This window comes from Bufo bufo, chromosome 6 (assembly GCF_905171765.1).
Source record: "Bufo bufo chromosome 6, aBufBuf1.1, whole genome shotgun sequence".
NCBI lineage: Eukaryota > Metazoa > Chordata > Amphibia > Anura > Bufonidae > Bufo > Bufo bufo.
The window spans coordinates 20993793-21016473 of NC_053394.1; the positions used below are offsets into that span (position 1 = coordinate 20993793).

The following is a 22681-nucleotide window of genomic DNA, read 5'->3' on the forward strand; positions in this document are numbered from 1 at the left end:
TCAAACTGGCTAGTCCCAGAGCTGCAACGAGATTTCGCCCATTATCGCACACCACCAGGTTGGGCTTGAGGCTCACCTGCAGCAACCACTCGTCGGTCTGTTGTTCTATACCCCCCCACAACTCCTGTGCGGTGTGGGGCCTGTCCCCCAAACATATGAGTTTCAGAACGGCCTGCTGACGTTTACCCCGGGCTGTGCTGAAGTTGGTGGTGAAGGTGTGTGGCTGACTGGATGAGCAGGTGGAAGAAGAGGAGGAGGAAGCTGAGTAGGAGGAGGAGGAGACAGGAGGCAAAGAATGTTGCCCTGCGATCCTTGGCGGCGGAAGGACGTGCGCCAAACAGCTCTCCGCCTGGGGCCCAGCCGCCACTACATTTACCCAGTGTGCAGTTAGGGAGATATAGCATCACTGGCCGTGCTTACTGGTCCACGTATCTGTGGTTAGGTGGACCTTGCCACAGATGGCGTTGCGCAGTGCACACTTGATTTTATCGGATACTTGGTTGTGCAGGGAAGGCACGGCTCTCTTGGAGAAGTAGTGCCGGCTGGGAACAACATACTGTGGGACAGCAAGCGACATGAGCTGTTTGAAGCTGTGTGTGTCCACCAGCCTAAATGACAGCATTTCATAGGCCAGTAGTTTAGAAATGCTGGCATTCAGGGCCAGGGATCGAGGGTGGCTAGGTGGGAATTTACGCTTTTTCTCAAATGTTTGTGAGATGGAGAGCTGAACGCTGCCGTGTGACATGGTTGAGATGCTTGGTGACGCAGGTGGTGGTGTTGGTGGTACATCCCATGTTTGCTGGGCAGCAGGCGCCAACGTTCCTCCAGAGGCGTAGGAAGAGGCCGAGGCGGCGGCAGCAGCAGAGGTAGCAGGGGGAGCCTGAGTGACTTCCTTGTTTTTAAGGTGTTTACTCCACTGCAGTTCATGCTTTGCATGCAGGTGCCTAGTCATGCAGGTTGTGCTAAGGTTCAGAAGGTTAATGCCTCGCTTCAGGCTCTGATGGCACAGATGGGTCTTGTCGTCAGCACATTGTTTGAAGAAGTGCCATGCCAGGGAACTCCTTGAAGCTGCCTTTGGGGTGCTCGGTCCCAGATGGCGGCGGTCAGTAGCAGGCGGAGTCTCTTGGCGGCGGGTGTACTGCTTTTGCCCACTACTCCCTCTTTGTCTTTTGCTACGCTGTTGGCTCGGTCTCACCACTGCCTCTTCCTCCGAACTGTGAAAGTCAGTGGCACGACCTTCATTCCATGTGGGGTCTAGGACCTCATCGTCCCCTGCATCGTCTTCCACCCAGTCTTGATCCCTGACCTCCTGTTCAGTCTGCACACTGCAGAAAGACGCAGCAGTTGGCACCTGTGTTTTGTCATCATCAGAGACGTGCTGAGGTGGTATTCCCATGTCCTCATCATCAGGAAACATAAGTGGTTGTGCGTTAGTGCATTCTATCTCTTCCACCCCTGGGGAAGGGCTAGGTGGATGCCCTTGGGAAACCCTGCCAGCAGAGTCTTCAAACAGCATAAGAGATTGCTGCATAACTTGAGGCTCAGACAGTTTCCCTGATATGCATGGGGGTGATGTGACAGACTGATGGGCTTGGTTTTCATGCGCCATCTGTGCGCTTTCTGCAGAAGACTGGGTGGGAGATAATGTGAACGTGCTGGATGCACTGTCGGCCACCCAATTGACTAATGCCTGTACCTGCTCAGGCCTTACCATCCTTAGAATGGCATTGGGCCCCACCAAATATGGCTGTAAATTCTGGCGGCTACTGGGACCTGAGGTAGTTGGTACACTAAGACGTGTGGCTGTGGCAGAACGGCCATGTCCTCTCCCAGCACCAGAGGGTCCACTAACACCACCACGACCATGTCCGCGTCCGCGTCCCTTACTAGATGTTTTCCTCATTGTTACCGTTCACCACAATAAGAAAAATATTATTCGGGCCAATGTATTGAATTCAAATTCAGGCCTTTTTTTATTTATTTTTTACAGACACCTAACACTATCTGGCTATCTATTTAGGTACCGTATTACACGAATACAGGCACAGCAGTAATGACAGATTTAGCTGAATATAAATTTGAGGCCTATTATTTAGGCGCTGGGTGACAGGTATACGTTTAATCACAGAATTAGACTTGGATCTGCACAGTAGCGTGTGTGTGAAGTTCCTGAGAATTACCCTATCAGCACCTTGAATCTAATCTACCCTTTTAGGGATAGATTTAAAGTAGGCCTGATACAGCAGAAACCACTAATTTAGAGAATTGCAAAATTGGGAATTGTATTTCAACCCAGAACAAAAACTGTGCTTTGACGGACACTAAATAACTTGACCAGCTAAAACAGTAATGACAGATTTGGATGAATATAAATGTGAGGCCTATTTTTTAGGCGCTGTGTGACAGGCTCAACTTGCCCCTGATGTAGTATATGGCCAAAAAATAACCACACTATTGATGGTTAAACGCACTTGATGACAGCTTGACCCTGATGTAGGATATAGCAAAAAAAAAAAAACACACTATTGATGGTTAAATGTACTTGGTGGCAGCTTGTGTTGGCGCACCACAAGCCACAAAATGGCCGCCGATCACCGCAGAAAAAAGTGACTGAAAAACGCTCTGGGCAGCCTAAAAACAGTGAGCAATTGAATAGCAGCAGTTCAATGATCCACAGCTGTAGATCGATCACTGAATGAAGTCTTTTGGAGGAGTTAATCACTGCCTAATCTCGCCCTCGCAGCTGCAACCTCTCCCTACACTTGTATCAGCAGAGTGACGTGCAGCGATACGTGACCCAAGCTTATATAGAGGCTGGGTCACATGCTGTACTGGCCAATCACAGCCATGCCAATAGTAGGCATAGCTGTGATGGCCTCTTGGGGCAAGTAGTATGATGCTTGTTGATTGGCTGCTTTGCAGCCTTTCAAAAAGCGCCAAGAAAGCGCCAAACACCGAACCCGAACTTTTACGAAAATGTAAAAGGGACACCTTCTCCACAGCCTCCACAGTCACCGGACCTGAACCCAATCAAGATGGTTTGGGGTGAGCTGGACCGCAGAGTGAAGGCAAAAGGGCCAACAAGTGCTAAGCATCTCTGGGAACTCCTTCAAGACTGTTGGAAGACCATTTCAGGTGACTACCTCTTGAAGCTCATCAAGAGAATGCCAAGAGTGTGCAAAGCAGAAATCAAAGCAAAAGGTGGCTACTTTGAAGAACCTAGAATATGACATATTTTCAATTGTTTCACACTTGTTTGTTATGTATATAATTCCACATGTGTTAATTCATAGTTTTGATGCCTTCATAGTCATGAAAATAAAGAAAACTCTTTGAATGGGAAGGTGTGTCCAAACTTTTGGTCTGTACTGTGTATATATATACAGTGGGGGAAATAATTATTTGACCCCTCACTGATTTTGTAAGTTTGTCCAATGACAAAGAAATGAAAAGTCTCAGAACAGTATCATTTCAATGGTAGGTTTATTGTAACAGTGGCAGATAGCACATCAAAAGGAAAATCGAAAAAATAACTTTAAATAAAAGATAGCAACTGATTTGCATTTCATTGAGTGAAATAAGTATTTGAACCCCTACCAACCATTAAGAGTTCTGGCTCCCACAGAGTGGTTAGACACTTCTACTCAATTAGTCACCCTCATTAAGGACACCTGTCTTAACTAGTCACCTGTATAAAAGACACCTGTCCACAGAATCAATCAATCAAGCAGACTCCAAACTCTCCAACATGGGAAAGACCAAAGAGCTGTCCAAGGATGTCAGAGACAAAATTGTAGACCTGCACAAGGCTGGAATGGGCTACAAAACCATTAGCAAGAAGCTGGGAGAGAAGGTGACAACTGTTGGTGCGATTGTTCGAAAATGGAAGGACCACAAAATGACCATCAATCGACCTCGCTCTGGGGCTCCACGCAAGATCTCACCTCGTGGGGTGTCTATGGTTCTGAGAAAGGTGAAAAAGCATCCTAGAACTACACGGGAGGAGTTAGTTAATGACCTCAAATTAGCAGGGACCACAGTCACCAAGAAAACCATTGGAAACACATTACACCGCAATGGATTAAAATCCTGCAGGGCTCGCAAGGTCCCTCTGCTCAGGAAGGCACATGTGCAGGCCCGTCTGAAGTTTGCCAATGAACACCTGAATGATTCAGAGAGTGACTGGGAGAAGGTTCTGTGGTCTGATGAGACCAAAATAGAGCTCTTTGGCATTAACTCAACTCGCTGTGTTTGGAGGAAGAAAAATGCTGCCTATGACCCCCAAAACACCGTCCCCACCGTCAAGCATGGGGGTGGAAACATTTTGCTTTGGGGGTGTTTTTCTGCTAAGGGCACAGGACAACTTATTCGCATAAACGGGAAAATGGACGGAGCCATGTATCGTGAAATCCTGAGCGACAACCTCCTTCCCTCTGCCAGGAAACTGAAAATGGGTCGTGGATGGGTGTTCCAGCACGACAATGACCCAAAACATACAGCAAAGGCAACAAAGGAGTGGCTCAAGAAGAAGCACATTAAGGTCATGGAGTGGCCTAGTCAGTCTCCGGACCTTAATCCAATCGAAAACCTATGGAGGGAGCTCAAGCTCAGAGTTGCACAGAGACAGCCTCGAAACCTTAGGGATTTAGAGATGATCTGCAAAGAGGAGTGGACCAACATTCCTCCTAAAATGTGCGCAAACTTGGTCATCAATTACAAGAAACGTTTGACCTCTGTGCTTGCAAACAAGGGTTTTTCCACCAAGTATTAAGTCTTTTTTTGTTAGAGGGTTCAAATACTTATTTCACTCAATGAAATGCAAATCAGTTGCTATCTTTTATTTAAAGTTATTTTTTCGATTTTCCTTTTGATGTGCTATCTGCCACTGTTACAATAAACCTACCATTGAAATGATACTGTTCTGAGACTTTTCATTTCTTTGTCATTGGACAAACTTACAAAACCAGTGAGGGGTCAAATAATTATTTCCCCCACTGTATATATATATATATATATATATATATACACAGTACAGACCAAAAGTTTGGACACACCTTCTCATTCAAAGAGTTTTCTTTATTTTCATGACTATGAAGGCATCAAAACTATGAATTAACACATGTGGAATTATATACATAACAAACAAGTGTGAAACAACTGAAAATATGTCATATTCTAGGTTCTTCAAAGTAGCCACCTTTTGCTTTGATTACTGCTTTGCACACTCTTGGCATTCTCTTAATGAGCTTCAAGAGGTAGTCCCCTGAAATGGTCTTCACTTCACAGGTGTGCCCTGTCAGGTTTAATAAGTGGGATTTCTAGTCATCAAAATAAAGAAAACTCTTTGAATGAGAAGGTGTGTCCAAACTTTTGGTCTGTACTGTATATATATATATATATATATATATATATATATATACACATACATACATACATACATACACACACACACGTATACACAGACACACACATATATGCACACATGTATATATGCACATACATACATACATATATATATATATATATTAAATTTTACTACTGAAAAATGCTAGTAGAAAGGGGATTAAAAGGTTAAATCGACAGGGTGCCAGTGGGGCGCTGCTCAACACCTAATGTCATTGTATTTAATTAATAATAAAAAAAAAAATGGCAGCATCTCTGTATCCTAATAACAGTAATCTGCCATTTTCTTCACTGCCAGGTCTTTTTATAGCACGGTCATGGGAACCAATCACAGGCACGGTCATGGGAACCAACCTTAATTTCTCACGGAAATTAAGGTTAAATACCTTGTTAACTAATATGACATAATTGTTTTGACAAGCTGTCATCACCAATCAAGCTGGATTGCCAGAGAACCGGCCTGTGATTGGTTCCCATAAAAATACGAGGATTGTGTTTGCAGTGATCTACCAGCGCTGCACCAACTTTCCCTGTGTGTAGTGTGTTTCTGCCAGCCTTAGGATGTGCTGTCTTTAGTCCTCCTTATGAAGTGCAGTGTGTGAGGCTGGTGGTCACAGGTCATGGCTCTGCCAGCTCTCCAGGGCACAGGATTCCTGCTGGAGACCCTTTCACTGCTGGTGCCCTGGAGTGCACGGCATCAGTGTGTACAGAGACACTGTATAGCGCACGGGAACTAACTGACTGTAGTTCCATGCGCCATCTGGTGTTCACAAACCAACATTGCACCCTCAATTTTCTCAATGGCTATTTACACGATTCGGGTTTGCTATTTGAATTGGAAATCGCTTTGCGCTGCTGCGATTCTGAAGGGAGCGCTAGCGATGGTATATCTGTATATCACAGTGGCACCGCCTCCGGGTACAGAGTGGTGTAGTCTAGGATGACCAAGATGTGTTGGTGTCCTGTAGTGGACTTTGGTACTGGGCCTACCAGGTCCATAGCGATACGCTCAAACGGTACCTCGATGATCGGGAGAGGTACTAAGGGACTACGGAAAAGGTGCTGGGAGCTAGTTGGCTGGCAGGTTGGGCAAGACTTACAGAATTTGTCCACCTCCCTAAACACACTGGGCCAGTAAAACCGTTGTAGAATCCGGTCCTGTGTTTTCTGCATTCCCAGATGACCCCCGAGAACATGTTGGTTGGCTAACTCTAACACGAGTTTGCAATAAGCTTGGGGCACCTTCAACTGTTAAATGGGTTCACCCCGCTGCTGGTTTACCCGATACAACATATCCTGCTGATGTACCCACTGGGCCCGGACCAACACATTCACCCCCAGTCTTGCCAAAATCTCACCCTTTACTTTTTGGTAGTTGGCCGATTGATCGTCCGACAAGTTGAAATACACTCGCTAGGAATCGGATGCCAGGAACGGAGCGGCGACCTCAGCCCGCTGGTCTCGGGGTAGCTTCTCCCTGATGGCCACTTTCTCGTACATCGCCAGATAGGTTTCGATGTCATATGCGATGGTCATCTTAGGAATCGCGCCACTGACTACTTTCCGGGCATCATAGAGGTTTGGGGTTGCTCCTGCTGTCTGCAAAGCCATCACATGTTGTAGCAGCAACTGGTTGGTCTCCTGCTGCTGCTTATTAGCCTTGGATTGGGGCAGGTTTGTCTCTCGCTGCTGCAGGTTATCCTCCATGAGGGCCTTCACAACAGCCTCCATTTTGTCGTGGGGCACTGGTTGTAATATAGCTGGTTTAATGTACGACATACAACCGTGCCTGGAAAAATGCAGAACCCAAAAATATCGACGTTCACGCCAGCCTCACTGCTCTTGTCCGCATCCTCCACCAATTGTGGGGATTCGCTCTGCTAGACAGGGTGTGCGGACGCAGTACAGAGGCAAATTACCAGTTCTTAAATCAAACTTCAGTATTTATTCACACATAAAGCAAAAACAAAACGTCACTTTGCAGTCTTGGTGTTAGTTCACACACAATAGAAAGTCCACATAGCAAAAATCACCTTGGTGGCAGTTCTCCCTCAGAAAGTCCAAATACAGGCTTTAGGTGGCCTGTTCCCCTGAGCAGGTCTCTGCTCTCCAGCCCAGCACAGGCCTCAAATCCCAGCACACAGACCTCCTGAGCTCCACTGTCAGACAGAGGTAATCCTCTCCACCTGGCAGTGCTGGAAGGTTTTATGTCTGGCAAAACCCGGCCTGGAACGTGGGGAGTAGTCACCTACCCAGCATTTTGACTACTCCCAGTAAGAGCCGTCCCGGATCAGCTATACTAAATAGCAAGGTGTCAAACAGGTACTGCTTCTGAAACATGAAAACTGGCTCTTCATCCACTGAGGCCAGGAACCTTGGTGACACATACCTTCCGTCAACAACGGTCCCGTGCGCCTTCCTACAGGGGGCACAATGGGCATTATTACTGTGAAGGGGGCACGATTGGGATTATTACTATGAAGGGGGCACAATGGGCATTATTACTATGAAGGGGGCACAATGGGCATTATTACTATGAAGGGTGCACAATGGGCATTATTACTATGAAGGGGGCACAATGGGGATTACTACTGTGAAGGGGGCATAAAGAGAGCATTACAACTGTGAAAGGGGCAAATAAAGGGAATAACTACTGTGAGAGGGCACAATGTGGACATAACTACTGTGAGGGGGCACACCTGTACAAAACTAATGTGAAGGTTGTACAATGAGGGCAATACTACTGTGGGGGGGTACAATTTTTTTTAAGTATTGTGGGGGGTGCCACTGGTGCTGCTGTTCAGTTGAACGTCCGAGGAAGCAAATGGGCGGACAGCTGAACAGCTACACTTTGCAAAGCAGTGTATGGTCTCCTCTCTCACACATAAGAGAAATCATCACCCTAGTGTTGACAGGACCTTTGATAATGTCAGATGCAGGAGGCGGAGCTCAGCAGAGAAGAGGGGATGAAGGACCTATGATGACCTCAACATCATGTGACCAGAACAGGAGGTGGAGCTCAGCAGTGCAGTAAAGTAATGAAAAAGAAGAAGACCAGCCATGCATGTGAAGAAGTATGGATTCAATGTAAGTGCCTGGGAAATGCCGGGAGTTGTAGTCCTCTCCTCTTATACCTCCTGTTATGTAATATCAGCGTACATTGCAAGAGGAGGTATGAGGAGAGGACTACAAATCCCAGCATGTCCAGCTTGTTATGTAATATCAGAGCACATTACAAGAGGAGGTTTAAGAGGAGAGGACTACAACTCTCAGCATGTCCAGGCCATTATTATATAATATCAGTACTTACAATGTACTCTGATATTACATAATAACTGCTTGGACATGCTGGGAGTTGTAGTCTTCTCTTATACCTCCTCTTGTAATGTACTCTGATATTACATAATAACGGCTTGGACATGCTGGTAGTTATAGTCCCGTCCTATTATATGTCCCCCTGTAATGTGCTCTGATATTAAATAATAATGGCTTAGACATGCTGGGAGTTATAGACCTCTCCTGTTATACCTCCTGCAGTAATGTGCCATGAATTAGGGCCAGGACGATGGATAGGGGAGGTTATTCATCCAATTAGGGCGCCAACTACAGGACTACAACTCTCAGCATGTCCAGGCCATTATTATATAATATCAGGGTACATTACAACACCCTGGATATGCTGGGAATTGTATACCTCCTCTTATAATGTACTCTGATATTACATAATAACTGCTTGGACATGCTGGAAGTTGCAGTCTTCTCTTATACCTCCTCTTGTAATGTACTGTGATATTACATAATAACGGCTTGGACATCCTGGTAGTTATAGTCCGGTCCTATTATATGTCCCCCTGTAATGTGCTCTAATATTAAATAATAATGGCTTAGACATGCTGGGAGTTATAGTCCTCTCCTGTTATACCTCCTGCAGTAATGTGCTATGAATTAGGGCCGGGACGATGGATAGGGGAGGGTAGTCATCCAACTCCACAAGCCTCAGACCACTAGGCCTCAAGAGCCTAGAACAGAGCAAGAAGCCGTAATGACAACACTGCATCCTCCTGCTCTGGGTGATGACGTCATCACGTGAGACCCGGAGCAGGAGTGGTGATGTCATTGGGACCGCATGTATCAGGACGCAGCAACACAAGCTACAGATAAAACTGTGGTCTGGCGGGGGGAAGACAGGGAGGCTTTTTTTTTTTTATACTAAATGTCCACACTGCTGGGGGCACCAGGGATGGGGGAAAATGAGATCATTAAATATACTGGGGAGGAATGGAGGAGCATTATATACATACTAGCACTACGGTGGAACAATATATATATTTTGGCACTACGGGGGAACACTATATATATATTGGCACTATGGGTGGAGCATTATATATTGGAACTAGTGGGGGGCAATACAGGGGGACATTAGAGCCATTGGAAGCATTATGGTTATATTATTACTACTAGGGTACTGAAGGGGTGTTATTATTTGACGTAATATGGAGGGCATTGCTACTAATGGGGGCTATCTTGGGGAGTATTATCACTATTGGGTGCACTATTACTAATGAGGGCAGTCTGGCTGTATAGTATAGTGTAGTCATGGTTTGTAGAGTGAAACTAAATCGCACCTCCTCATTCCTATACTATTGACTACTGTATGTAATAAGCAGCATTTCTTATGATAAAACATGGCTATACAGCGGTTATATCAATCATTTGCTGTGCACTATTAAGAGGCATTAGTATACAGTTTGATCAAAGAGCATAGGCCCACTTACCGCGACAAGGTTGCCTCTTGTTAAGTGGGAACCTACTCTAACCGTAGCGCAGAGCCGTGTGGCGACCACCGCGTCGCCACACTGCTCCAGCAGGCAATGGGATCCAGCAGCCAACCAGCTACCCCGCTGTACAGCGGAGCCACCTAGGCCTCGGATCCCACAGCTCCACCAGCACAGCTCAGAAACAGCGACGGCCGCCATCCAGCGCCGCATGTGAACTGGTGCTAAGGGATCACCTGTTCACAGCTTCTCAGGAACTCCAACTGAGATGTGGTAGGAATTAAAACCCTGTGCAGGCTACTGCTAATTTAAGTAAAGAGCACCTGTGCCACATAGGGAGGAGTGCTGACTTAGAGGGGGGAGAAAGTCTATAGAGCATATAAATCATGGTTTGTAGAGTGAGGCAACCTTGTCGCGGTAAGTGGGCCTATGCTCTTTGATCAAACTGTATACTAATTGCCTCTTTTAGTGCACAGCAAATGATTGATAGCATTGCTGTATAGCCATGTTTTATCATAAGAAATGCTGATAATTGTATAACAATGGTCATATCAGCAGCATAGGGATGAGGATGTGCGATTCAGATTCACTCTACACATTAATAGAATAGTATAGTGTAGTGTTTGTGGACATGGGGGGGGGGCACAACAGGCACAATATTGGGGGTAGCTTCAAGAGGTTCTCTGGGTTTATTCATATTGATGACCTACCCTTAGGATAGGTCATCAATATTAGATCGGCGGGGGTCTAACACCTGGTACTCCCGCCGATCAGCTATTTGAGGATAAGCAGTGCGTTCGTGCCGTCTCCCTTCTCTCTTCCTGCTTTGCTGCTGTAGGTCTATGGAACAGCAGCAATGAACAGCACGCGCCATCTCCTCAAACAGCTGATTGGCGTGGGTGTCGAACGTCGTTTTTAGCACATTACTACAAGATGTGGGCCCCCCTTTTAATTTTGTCCAAGGCTACATTTTGTCTAAAACTGGCCCTGCTCCTAGCCATGCTACAAGCATAGCATATGGGTGGGCCAAGTAGATTCTATAGGCCCATGATTGATTTTACTGATTTGGACAATAACATGCATGATCCTATAACAATATGACCATGATAGCCATTGACTTCCATGACCGTAACAACCAAAATGTCCCTATTCAGGGTCCAGCTAAAACCCTCAATTTCAATGAATCAGAGATTTGTTTGGACCGCTAGGCCATGATGCAAAATGGGTCGCCAACCCACAATGTGCTTTTTATATAAATTGGTGTCTTATGGCAAAAGGGCCTATGGAGCCCCTAGGCGATGAGTAGAGATGAGCGAATTTCTTAAAAGTTCAATTCGGCTAATTCGCTGAATTTCAGAAAAAAAAAAATCTCTTTCTGACAAATTACTTCGTCACGAAGCGCATTTTTTTGTAAGAAGTAGGTGCAATGACAGGGAGATGTGATAGCGCCAACCCCATCATTGTACCCCTCAGATGCCGCATTCATACATGATCGCGGCATCTGAGTAAAAAATTAACAATAAAAAAAAATATATAATCAAACTTACCGCCTCCATTTGAAATTACGTTGTCACTCCGGCTGGCGTGGTGACATATGATGTCTTCACCGGCGTGATGATGTACGCGCCGCACGGGATTTCGACCAGGATCTTCAAGCAAGATGGAGGCTGGTGGCCTGTCGTGAGCAAATGGAGGAGGTAAGTTTGAATTTTTTTGTTTTTTATCCTCTTTCAGGTTAAATCGACTAGCTGACACGAAGCACAAGGAAATTCGGCTTCTAGGCGAATCAAATTTATCCTGAAATTCGGATCGAATTCCACTTTGTGGGATTCGATTTTCTCATCTCTAGTGATGAGGGTCTTGGTGCCATAGCCACTGCAACAGATTTAAAATACTGTATAGAACCTCACGTTCACAATTAGTGATGTCGCGAACATAAAATTTTCAGTTCGCGAACAGCGAACGCGAACTTCCGCAAATGTTCGCGAACTGGCGAACCGGGCGAACCGCCATAGACTTCAATAGACAGGCGAATTTTAAAACCCACAGGGACTCTTTCTGGCCACAATAGTGATGAGAAAGTTGTTTCAAGGGGTCTAACACCTGGACTGTGGCATGCCGGAGGGGGATCTATGGCAAAACTCCCATGGAAAATTACGTAGTGGACGCAGAGTCGGGTTTTAATCCATAAAGGGCATAAATCAACTAACATTCCTAAATTGTTTGGAATAACGTGCTTTAAAACATCCAGTGTGTGTATACGATCAGGTATGATGTTGTATCGATCAGGTAGTGTAAGGGTTACGCCCGCATCACAGACATTGACAGATCAAACTCCCCTTTTAATGCACCGCAAACAGTTCATTTGCACAACCGCAAACTCCCCATTTGCACAAGGTTGGATACCAAGCTAGCCACGTCCCGGTGATGTCATTGAAGGTTTCTTCCTCCACCCAGCCACGTACAACACCAAGGGTCCCCGAAAGGTCAATTGAATTGATTTTTCGAACGGGGAGATGGTTAAAAAAACGCTGGCTCCCTCCCCTTTGTTTTTATCCACGGTGACTGCGTCTGCGCCGTGCAATTTACTGTCACACCCGATATGAGTGGTATTTTCTGTAGTACTATTCTCATCAGTTTAATCCCTCTAACGTCCCCGACTCCCCAATCTGGGGGCCATTTATTAAACAGATTTTTCGGACGGGGAGATGGTTAAAAAAACGCTGGCTCCCTCCACTCTGTTTTAATCCACGGTGACTGCATCTGCGCCGTGCAATTTACTGTCACACCCGATATGAGTGGTATTTTCTGTAGTACTATTCTCATCAGTTTAATCCCTCTAACGTCCCCAATCTGGGTGCCATTTATTGAATAGATTTTTCGAACGGGGAGATGGTTAAAAAAAACCTGGCTCCCTCCACTCTGTTTTAAACCACGGTGACTGCGTCTGCGCCGTGCAATTTACTGTCACACCCGATATGAGTGGTATTTTCTGTAGTACTATTCTCATCAGTTTAATCCCTCTAACGTCCCCAATCTGGGTGCCATTTATTGAATAGATTTTTCGAACGGGGAGATGGTTAAAAAAACGCTGGCTCCCTCCACTCTGTTTTAAACCACGGTGACTGCATCTGCGCCGTGCAATTTACTGTCACACCCGATATGAGTGGTATTTTCTGTAGTACTATTCTCATCAGTTTAATCCCTCTAACATCCCCAATCTGGGGGCCATTTATTAAATAGATTTTTTGAACGGGGAGATGGTTAAAAAAACGCTGGCTCCCTCCACCGATATGAGTGGTATTTTCTGTAGTATTATTCTCATCAGTTTAATCCCTGTTACGTCCCATATCAGGAATTGCCTTTTATGAAAAAAAATTTAGGCCGGGTACCTTCGACTGCCTTCACAGTGACAGACCAAACTCTCATACACTAAACTGAATTGATTTCAGGAACCGGGAGATGGAAAAAGCAGCTTGGTCGGTCCTCTTACTCCCAAATTGGGGCACTGCGCGTGCACAGAGCAATGTGCTGTGACACCCTATATGAGTGGTGTCTTAACTAGTACTATTGCTATCAGTTTAATCCCTGTTACGGACCCTATCCGGTCGAATTGATTAACCATTGTCGAATCCCCCATTGACATCCCCCTTATAAGCTGTGTAAAGCATATTTTTTAGTTTGGTTTTGAACTGCTGCATCCTTTCCGACTTTTGGTAATTTGGTAACATTTCTGCCACTTTCTGCTTATACCGGGGGTCTAGTAGCGTGGCCACCCGATCGCTTTTGGTCTGACCATAATGAAGCAACGGCCTTATCATCTGGGGTGTGGCAACATTGCCAACACACTTTTATAGAGGTGATGATGATTGCTTCATTGTGATACGCAAGCCCCTTCACCACAACAAGGTAACGATCACGAAGGGGAATTGACACTTGTATGTGCCTTTTTTTTTTGGTTTGTTTTTGCAGCCACAGTGCTGCACCATAGGACATAAAAATTAGGCATGTACACATGCCTGAAAAATAATGGCACTGTTGCAGACGCTATTGTAGCAGCGGCCGGAAAAATTTATGTTTTCCAGGCAGAAAAGTGACTAAAACATTACGGCTTGAACCCTAGTTGGTGGTGGAGAATTCACGAAAGTCATCCGGTATGCAGACATTAAATACAGCAGCGTGGGGACCATTTTGAGGCCAAGGCATGTAATCAGGCCTTTTGTTAGTCAAACGTATCCCCCACTGTCAGTCCCTTCGGGATCCATGCCTCATTCATCTTTATGAAGGTGAGGTAATCAACACTTTTTTGACCGAGGCGACTTCTCTTGTCAGTGACAATGCCTCCTGCTGCACTGAAGCTCCTTTCTGACAGGACACTTGAAGCAGGGCAGGCCAGAAGTTCTATCGCAAACTGGGATAGCTCAGGCCACAGGTCAAGCCTGCACACCCAGTAGTGAAGGGGTTCATTGCTCCTCAGAGTGTCGATATCTGCTGTTAAGGCGAGGTAGTCTGCTACCTGTCGGTCGAGTCGTTCTCTAAGGCTGGATCCCGAAGGGCTGTGGCGATGAGTAGGACTGAAAAAGCTCCGCATGTCCTCCATCAACAACACATCTGTAAATCGTCCAGTCCTTGCCGCCGTGGTAGGAGGAGGATTACACTCACCTCTTCCCCTGTTAGATTCCCGTTGTGCTGTGACATCTCCCTTATAAGCTGTGTAAAGCATATTTTTTAGTTTGGTTTTGAACTGCTGCATCCTTTCCGACTTTCGGTAATTTGGTAACATTTCTGCCACTTTCTGCTTATACCGGGGGTCTAGTAGCGTGGTCACCCAGTACAGATCGTTCTCCTTTATCCTTTTTATACGTGGGTCCCTCAACAGACATGACAGCATGAAAGACCCCATTTGAACAAGGTTGGATGCAGAGCTTCTCATTTCCCGTTCCTCGTCCTCACTGATGTCATTGACGGTCTGTTCTTCCCCCCAGCCACGTACAACACCATGGGTCCCAGATAGGTGACAACAACGAGCACCCTGGGGTGCCTGCTGTGGTTGGTCTTCCTCCTCCTCAAAGCCGCCACATTCCTCCTCTGACTCCTCTTCCTCATACTCCTCTTCCAGCGTTGCTGCAGGTCCGGCAAGCGATGATGACAAGGCTGTTTCTGGTGGTGATGGTGACCACAACTCTTCCTCTTCCTCTTCACGCTCATCTACAGCCTGATCCAGAACTCTTCGCAGGGCACGCTCCAGGAAGAAAACAAATGGGATGAGGTCGCTGATGGTGCCTTCGGTGCGACTGACTAGGTTTGTCACCTCCTCAAAAGGACGCATAAGCCTACAGGCATTGCGCATGAGTGTCCAGTAACGTGGCAAAAAGATTCCCAGCTCCGCAGAGGCTGTCCTAGCACCCCGGTCATACAAATACTCGTTGACGGCTTTTTCTTGTTGGAGCAGGCGGTCGAACATTAGGAGTGTTGAATTCCAACGTGTCGGGCTGTCGCATATCAAGCGCCTCACTGGCATGTTGTTTCGCCGCTGAATATCGGAAAAGTGCGCCATGGCCGTGTAGGAACGCCTGAAATGGCCACACACCTTCCTGGCCTGCTTGAGGACGTCCTGTAAGCCTGGGTACTTAGACACAAAACGTTGTACGATGAGATTCAACACATGTGCCATGCACGGCACATGTGACAACTTGCCCAAATTTAATGCCGCCAACAGATTGCTTCCATTGTCACACACCACTTTGCCGATCTCCAGTTGGTGCGGGGTCAGCCACTGATCCACCTGTGCGTTCAGGGCGGACAGGAGTGCTGGTCCTGTGTGGCTCTCTGCTTTCAGGCAAGTCAACCCCAAGATAGCGTTACACTGTCGTATCCGGGATGTGGAATAGCCCCTGGGGAGCTGGGGGGAATCAGTTGATGTGCAGCCAGACGCCGCAGCAGAAGAGGACTCAGCCGAGGAGGAAATTAAAGAGGATGGAGTAGGAGTAGAGGAGGTGGCAGTAGGTCTGCCTGCAAGTCGTGGTGGTGTCACCAACTCCGCTGCAGAGCCACGCATTCCATGCTTGTCAGCCATCAGCAGGTTGACCCAATGCGCAGTATACGTGATATACCTGCCCTGACCGTGCTTTGCAGACCAGGTATCAGTGGTCAGATGGACCCTTGCCCCAACACTGTATGCCAGAGATGCCATGACTTCCTTTTCAATGACATGGTAGAGGTTTGGGATTGCCTTTTTTGAAAAAAAATTTCGTCCGGGTACCTTCCACTGTGGTGTCCCAATAGCGACAAATTTTTTGAAGGCCTCAGACTCTACCAGCTGGTATGGTAAAAGCTGGCGGGCTAAGAGTTCCGTCAAGCCAGCTGTCAGTCGCCGGGCAAGGGGGTGACTTTGTGACATTGGCTTCTTATGCTCAAACATGTCCTTGACAGACACCTGACTGTGGGCAGATGAGCAGGAACTGCTGAAGGTGAGAGATGGAGTGGCGGGTGGTTGAGAGGGGGCAGGGAGGACAGCAGTGGTTGACGTGGCTGAAGATGCAGGACCAGGAGGAGCATGGTGGCTTTGAGTTTGTGTGCTGCTTGTACTCATGTGTTGATCCCATAGGCGTTTGTGATGTGAGATCATGTGCCTTCGCAAAGCAGTTGTACCAAGGTGGGTGTTGGACTTCCCACGACTCAGTTTCTTTTGGCACAGGTTGCAAATGGCATTGCTTTTATCAGAGGCAGACACACAAAAAAAATGCCACACTGCTGAGCTTTGCAATGACGGCATTCTAGTGGTGGCAACAGCATGCGTTGACTGGCGTGCTGTCTGGCTGACCCCAGGTGCCGATACATGCTGTCTGACTGTGCCACTAACTCCTTGCGACGACCTCCCCCTGCTTCCAACTCGTCTCCTCATTCTCTCTGTCTCCCCTTCAGAACTTTCCCCCTCTTCTTCTCTTCGAGCAGGCACCCACGTGGCATCCGTGGACACATCGTCATCATCAACCGCTTCACTTGTATCTGACACCTCAGCAAAGGAAGCAGCAGCGGGTACAACATCATCATCATCACACTGTACGTCCATGTGTGTAATCCTGCCTGACTGAGACATATCCCCGTAATCTACATCATCTGGCAATAATGGTTGCGCATCACTAATTGCATCCAACTGATGTGTAAATAACTCCTCTGACGGATCAAGTGAAGCGGCTGTGGTGGCTGTGGTGGTAGTGGCGACGGGCGGGTGCGTGGTAACTTGAGAGCAGGTGACCGAAGCTGAGTTGGAGGAGGATGGTGCGTCAAGGTTCTTAGCGGAAGCTGTTGAAGATTGGGTGTCCTGTCTAAGCCAGTCAACTACGTCCTCTGAATTTTTCGGGTTCAGGGTACGTGGCCTCTGAAAACTGGGCATTATTCCAGGGACAGTGGAAATCACAGCACCACGACCACGACGGCCCCTGCGGGGTGGCCTGCCTCTGCCTGTCATTTTTTTTTTAGATAAGTGGTACTACGCGTGCTAGGTACTGTGCCACCCGGTATGAGTGGTTGGCACTGGCAGTGGGCACACTACAGTCTGTGGAAGTGGGCCTGACACACACTGGCAGCAGGCAAGCAACTGAATTTAGACTACTGTCTAAAAATTAAATGCCTTATTTATCGGCAAGCTACTGTGCCACCCGGTATCAGTGGTTGGCACTGGCAGTGGGCACACTACAGTCAGTGGAAGAGGGCCTGACACACACTGGCAGCAGGCAAGCAACTGAAATTACACTAAAGTGTAAAAATTAAATGCCTTATTTATCGGCAAGCTACTGTGCCACCCGGTATGAATGGTTGGCACTGGCAGTGGGCACACTACAGTCAGTGGAAGAGGGCCTGACACACACTGGCAGCAGGCAAGCAACTGAATTTAGACTACTGTCTAAAAATTAAATGCCTTATTTATCGGCAAGCTACTGTGCCACCCGGTATCAGTGGTTGGCACTGGCAGTGGGCACACTACAGTCAGTGGAAGCGGGCCTGACACACACTGGCAGCAGGCAAGCAACTGAAATTACACTAAAGTGTAAAAATTAAATGCCTTATTTATCGACAAGCTACTGTGCCACCCGGTATCAGTGGTTGGCACTGGCAGTGGGCACACTACAGTCAGTGGAAGCGGGCCTGACACACACTGGCAGCAGGCAAGCAACTGAATTTAGACTACTGTCTAAAAATTAAATGCCTTATTTATCGGCAAGCTACTGTGCCACCCGGTATCAGTGGTTGGCACTGGCAGTGGGCACACTACAGTCAGTAGAAGCGGGCCTGACACACACTGGCAGCAGGCAAGCAACTGAAATTACACTAAAGTGTAAAAATTAAATGCCTTATTTATCGGCAAGCTACTGTGCCACCCGGTATGAGTGGTTGGCACTGGCAGTGGGCACACTACAGTCAGTGGAAGAGGGCCTGACACACTGACTGGCAGCAGGCAAGCAACTGAATTTAGACTACTGTCTAAAAATTAAATGCCTTATTTATCGGCAAGCTACTGTGCCACCCGGTATGAGTGGTTGGCACTGGCAGTGGGCACACTACAGTCAGTGGAAGCGGGCCTGACACACACTGGCAGCAGGCAAGCAACTGAAATTACACTAAAGTGTAAAAATTAAATGCCTTATTTATCGACAAGCTACTGTGCCACCCGGTATCAGTGGTTGGCACTGGCAGTGGGCACACTACAGTCAGTGGAAGCGGGCCTGACACACACTGGCAGCAGGCAAGCAACTGAATTTAGACTACTGTCTAAAAATTAAATGCCTTATTTATCGGCAAGCTACTGTGCCACCCGGTATCAGTGGTTGGCACTGGCAGTGGGCACACTACAGTCAGTGGAAGCGGGCCTGACACACACTGGCAGCAGGCAAGCAACTGAATTTAGACTACTGTCTAAAAATTAAATGCCTTATTTATCGGCAAGCTACTGTGCCACCCGGTATCAGTGGTTGGCACTGGCAGTGGGCACACTACAGTCAGTTGAAGTCGGCCTGACACACACTAGCAGCAGGCAAGCAGCTGAAATTACATTAAAGTGTAAAAATTAAATGCCTTTTTTAAGCAAAGTCCTGTGCCAGCCGGTATGAGTGGTGGGCACTGGCAGTGGGCACACTACAGTCAGTGGAAGTCAGCCTGACACACACTGGCAGGCAACTAACCTTAGATTAAAGTGTAAAAATTAAGTGCCTATTTTTTAAGCAAAGTCCTGTGCCACTCGGTATGACAGGGGTGGGCACTGGCAGTGGGCACACTACAGTCAGTTGAAGTCGGCCTGACACACACTAGCAGCAGGCAAGCAGCTGAAATTACACTAAAGTGTAAAAATTAAATGCCTTTTTTATGCAAAGTCCTGTGCCAGCCGGTATGAGTGGTGGGCACTGGCAGTGGGCACACTACAGTCAGTGGAAGTCAGCCTGACACACACTGGCAGGCAACTAACCTTAGATTAAAGTGTAAAAATTAAGTGCCTATTTTTTAAGCAAAGTCCTGTGCCACTCGGTATGACAGGGGTGGGCACTGGCAGTGGGCACACTACAGTCAGTTGAAGTCGGCCTGACACACACTAGCAGCAGGCAAGCAGCTGAAATTACATTAAAGTGTAAAAATTAAATGCCTTTTTTAAGCAAAGTCCTGTGCCAGCCGGTATGAGTGGTGGGCACTGGCAGTGGGCACACTACAGTCAGTGGAAGTCAGCCTGACACACACTGGCAGGCAACTAACCTTAGATTAAAGTGTAAAAATTAAGTGCCTATTTTTTAAGCAAAGTCCTGTGCCACTCGGTATGACAGGGGTGGGCACTGGCAGTGGGCACACTACAGTCAGTTGAAGTCGGCCTGACACACACTAGCAGCAGGCAAGCAGCTGAAATTACACTAAAGTGTAAAAATTAAATGCCTTTTTTATGCAAAGTCCTGTGCCAGCCGGTATGAGTGGTGGGCACTGGCAGTGGGCACACTACAGTCAGTGGAAGTCAGCCTGACACACACTGGCAGGCAACTAACCTTAGATTAAAGTGTAAAAATTAAGTGCCTATTTTTTAAGCAAAGTCCTGTGCCACTCGGTATGACAGGGGTGGGCACTGGCAGTGGGCACACTACAGTCAGTTGAAGTCGGCCTGACACACACTAGCAGCAGGCAAGCAGCTGAAATTACATTAAAGTGTAAAAATTAAATGCCTTTTTTAAGCAAAGTCCTGTGCCAGCCGGTATGAGTGGTGGGCACTGGCAGTGGGCACACTACAGTCAGTGGAAGTCAGCCTGACACACACTGGCAGGCAACTAACCTTAGATTAAAGTGTAAAAATTAAGTGCCTATTTTTTAAGCAAAGTCCTGTGCCACTCGGTATGACAGGGGTGGGCACTGGCAGTGGGCACACTACAGTCAGTTGAAGTCGGCCTGACACACACTAGCAGCAGGCAAGCAGCTGAAATTACACTAAAGTGTAAAAATTAAATGCCTTTTTTATGCAAAGTCCTGTGCCAGCCGGTATGAGTGGTGGGCACTGGCAGTGGGCACACTACAGTCAGTGGAAGTCAGCCTGACACACACTGGCAGGCAACTAACCTTAGATTAAAGTGTAAAAATTAAGTGCCTATTTTTTAAGCAAAGTCCTGTGCCACTCGGTATGACAGGGGTGGGCACTGGCAGTGGGCACACTACAGTCAGTTGAAGTCGGCCTGACACACACTAGCAGCAGGCAAGCAGCTGAAATTACATTAAAGTGTAAAAATTAAATGCCTTTTTTAAGCAAAGTCCTGTGCCAGCCGGTATGAGTGGTGGGCACTGGCAGTGGGCACACTACAGTCAGTGGAAGTCAGCCTGACACACACTGGCAGGCAACTAACCTTAGATTAAAGTGTAAATATTAAGTGCCTATTTTTTAAGCAAAGTCCTGTGCCACTCGGTATGACAGGGGTGGGCACTGGCAGTGGGCACACTACAGTCAGTTGAAGTCGGCCTGACACACACTAGCAGCAGGCAAGCAGCTGAAATTACACTAAAGTGTAAAAATTAAATGCCTTTTTTATGCAAAGTCCTGTGCCAGCCGGTATGAGTGGTGGGCACTGGCAGTGGGCACACTACAGTCAGTGGAAGTCAGCCTGACACACACTGGCAGGCAACTAACCTTAGATTAAAGTGTAAAAATTAAGTGCCTATTTTTTAAGCAAAGTCCTGTGCCACTCGGTATGACAGGGGTGGGCACTGGCAGTGGGCACACTACAGTCAGTTGAAGTCGGCCTGACACACACTAGCAGCAGGCAAGCAGCTGAAATTACATTAAAGTGTAAAAATTAAATGCCTTTTTTAAGCAAAGTCCTGTGCCAGCCGGTATGAGTGGTGGGCACTGGCAGTGGGCACACTACAGTCAGTGGAAGTCAGCCTGACACACACTGGCAGGCAACTAACCTTAGATTAAAGTGTAAAAATTAAGTGCCTATTTTTTAAGCAAAGTCCTGTGCCACTCGGTATGACAGGGGTGGGCACTGGCAGTGGGCACACTACAGTCAGTTGAAGTCGGCCTGACACACACTAGCAGCAGGCAAGCAGCTGAAATTACACTAAAGTGTAAAAATTAAATGCCTTTTTTATGCAAAGTCCTGTGCCAGCCGGTATGAGTGGTGGGCACTGGCAGTGGGCACACTACAGTCAGTGGAAGTCAGCCTGACACACACTGGCAGGCAACTAACCTTAGATTAAAGTGTAAAAATTAAGTGCCTATTTTTTAAGCAAAGTCCTGTGCCACTCGGTATGACAGGGGTGGGCACTGGCAGTGGGCACACTACAGTCAGTTGAAGTCGGCCTGACACACACTAGCAGCAGGCAAGCAGCTGAAATTACATTAAAGTGTAAAAATTAAATGCCTTTTTTAAGCAAAGTCCTGTGCCAGCCGGTATGAGTGGTGGGCACTGGCAGTGGGCACACTACAGTCAGTGGAAGTCAGCCTGACACACACTGGCAGGCAACTAACCTTAGATTAAAGTGTAAAAATTAAGTGCCTATTTTTTAAGCAAAGTCCTGTGCCACTCGGTATGACAGGGGTGGGCACTGGCAGTGGGCACACTACAGTCAGTTGAAGTCGGCCTGACACACACTAGCAGCAGGCAAGCAGCTGAAATTACATTAAAGTGTAAAAATTAAATGCCTTTTTTAAGCAAAGTCCTGTGCCAGCCGGTATGAGTGGTGGGCACTGGCAGTGGGCACACTACAGTCAGTGGAAGTCAGCCTGACACACACTGGCAGGCAACTAACCTTAGATTAAAGTGTAAAAATTAAGTGCCTTTTTTTAAGCAAAGTCCTGTGCCACACGGAATGACAGGGGTGAGCACTGGCAGTGGGCACACTACAGTCTGTGGGCCTGCAGCTCCTCACACACAGGCAGGCCAGGCAACTGCAATATGTATATAAAGGAAAAAAAAAAAGCAGACTAATGTTGCAGCCCTAAAAAGGGCTTTTTGGGGTGCTGTCAGGACGCTGTCCTT

General features: G+C 47.1%; 1 protein-coding gene across 9 annotated transcripts in view; it reads left to right on the forward strand.

Annotated features, from left to right (window-relative positions):
• Nucleotides 1-22681, forward strand: part of LOC121006028 (M1-specific T cell receptor beta chain-like) — a 961123-nt gene that overhangs the window by 639132 nt on the left and 299310 nt on the right. The gene's annotated exons all lie outside the window — the stretch shown is intronic.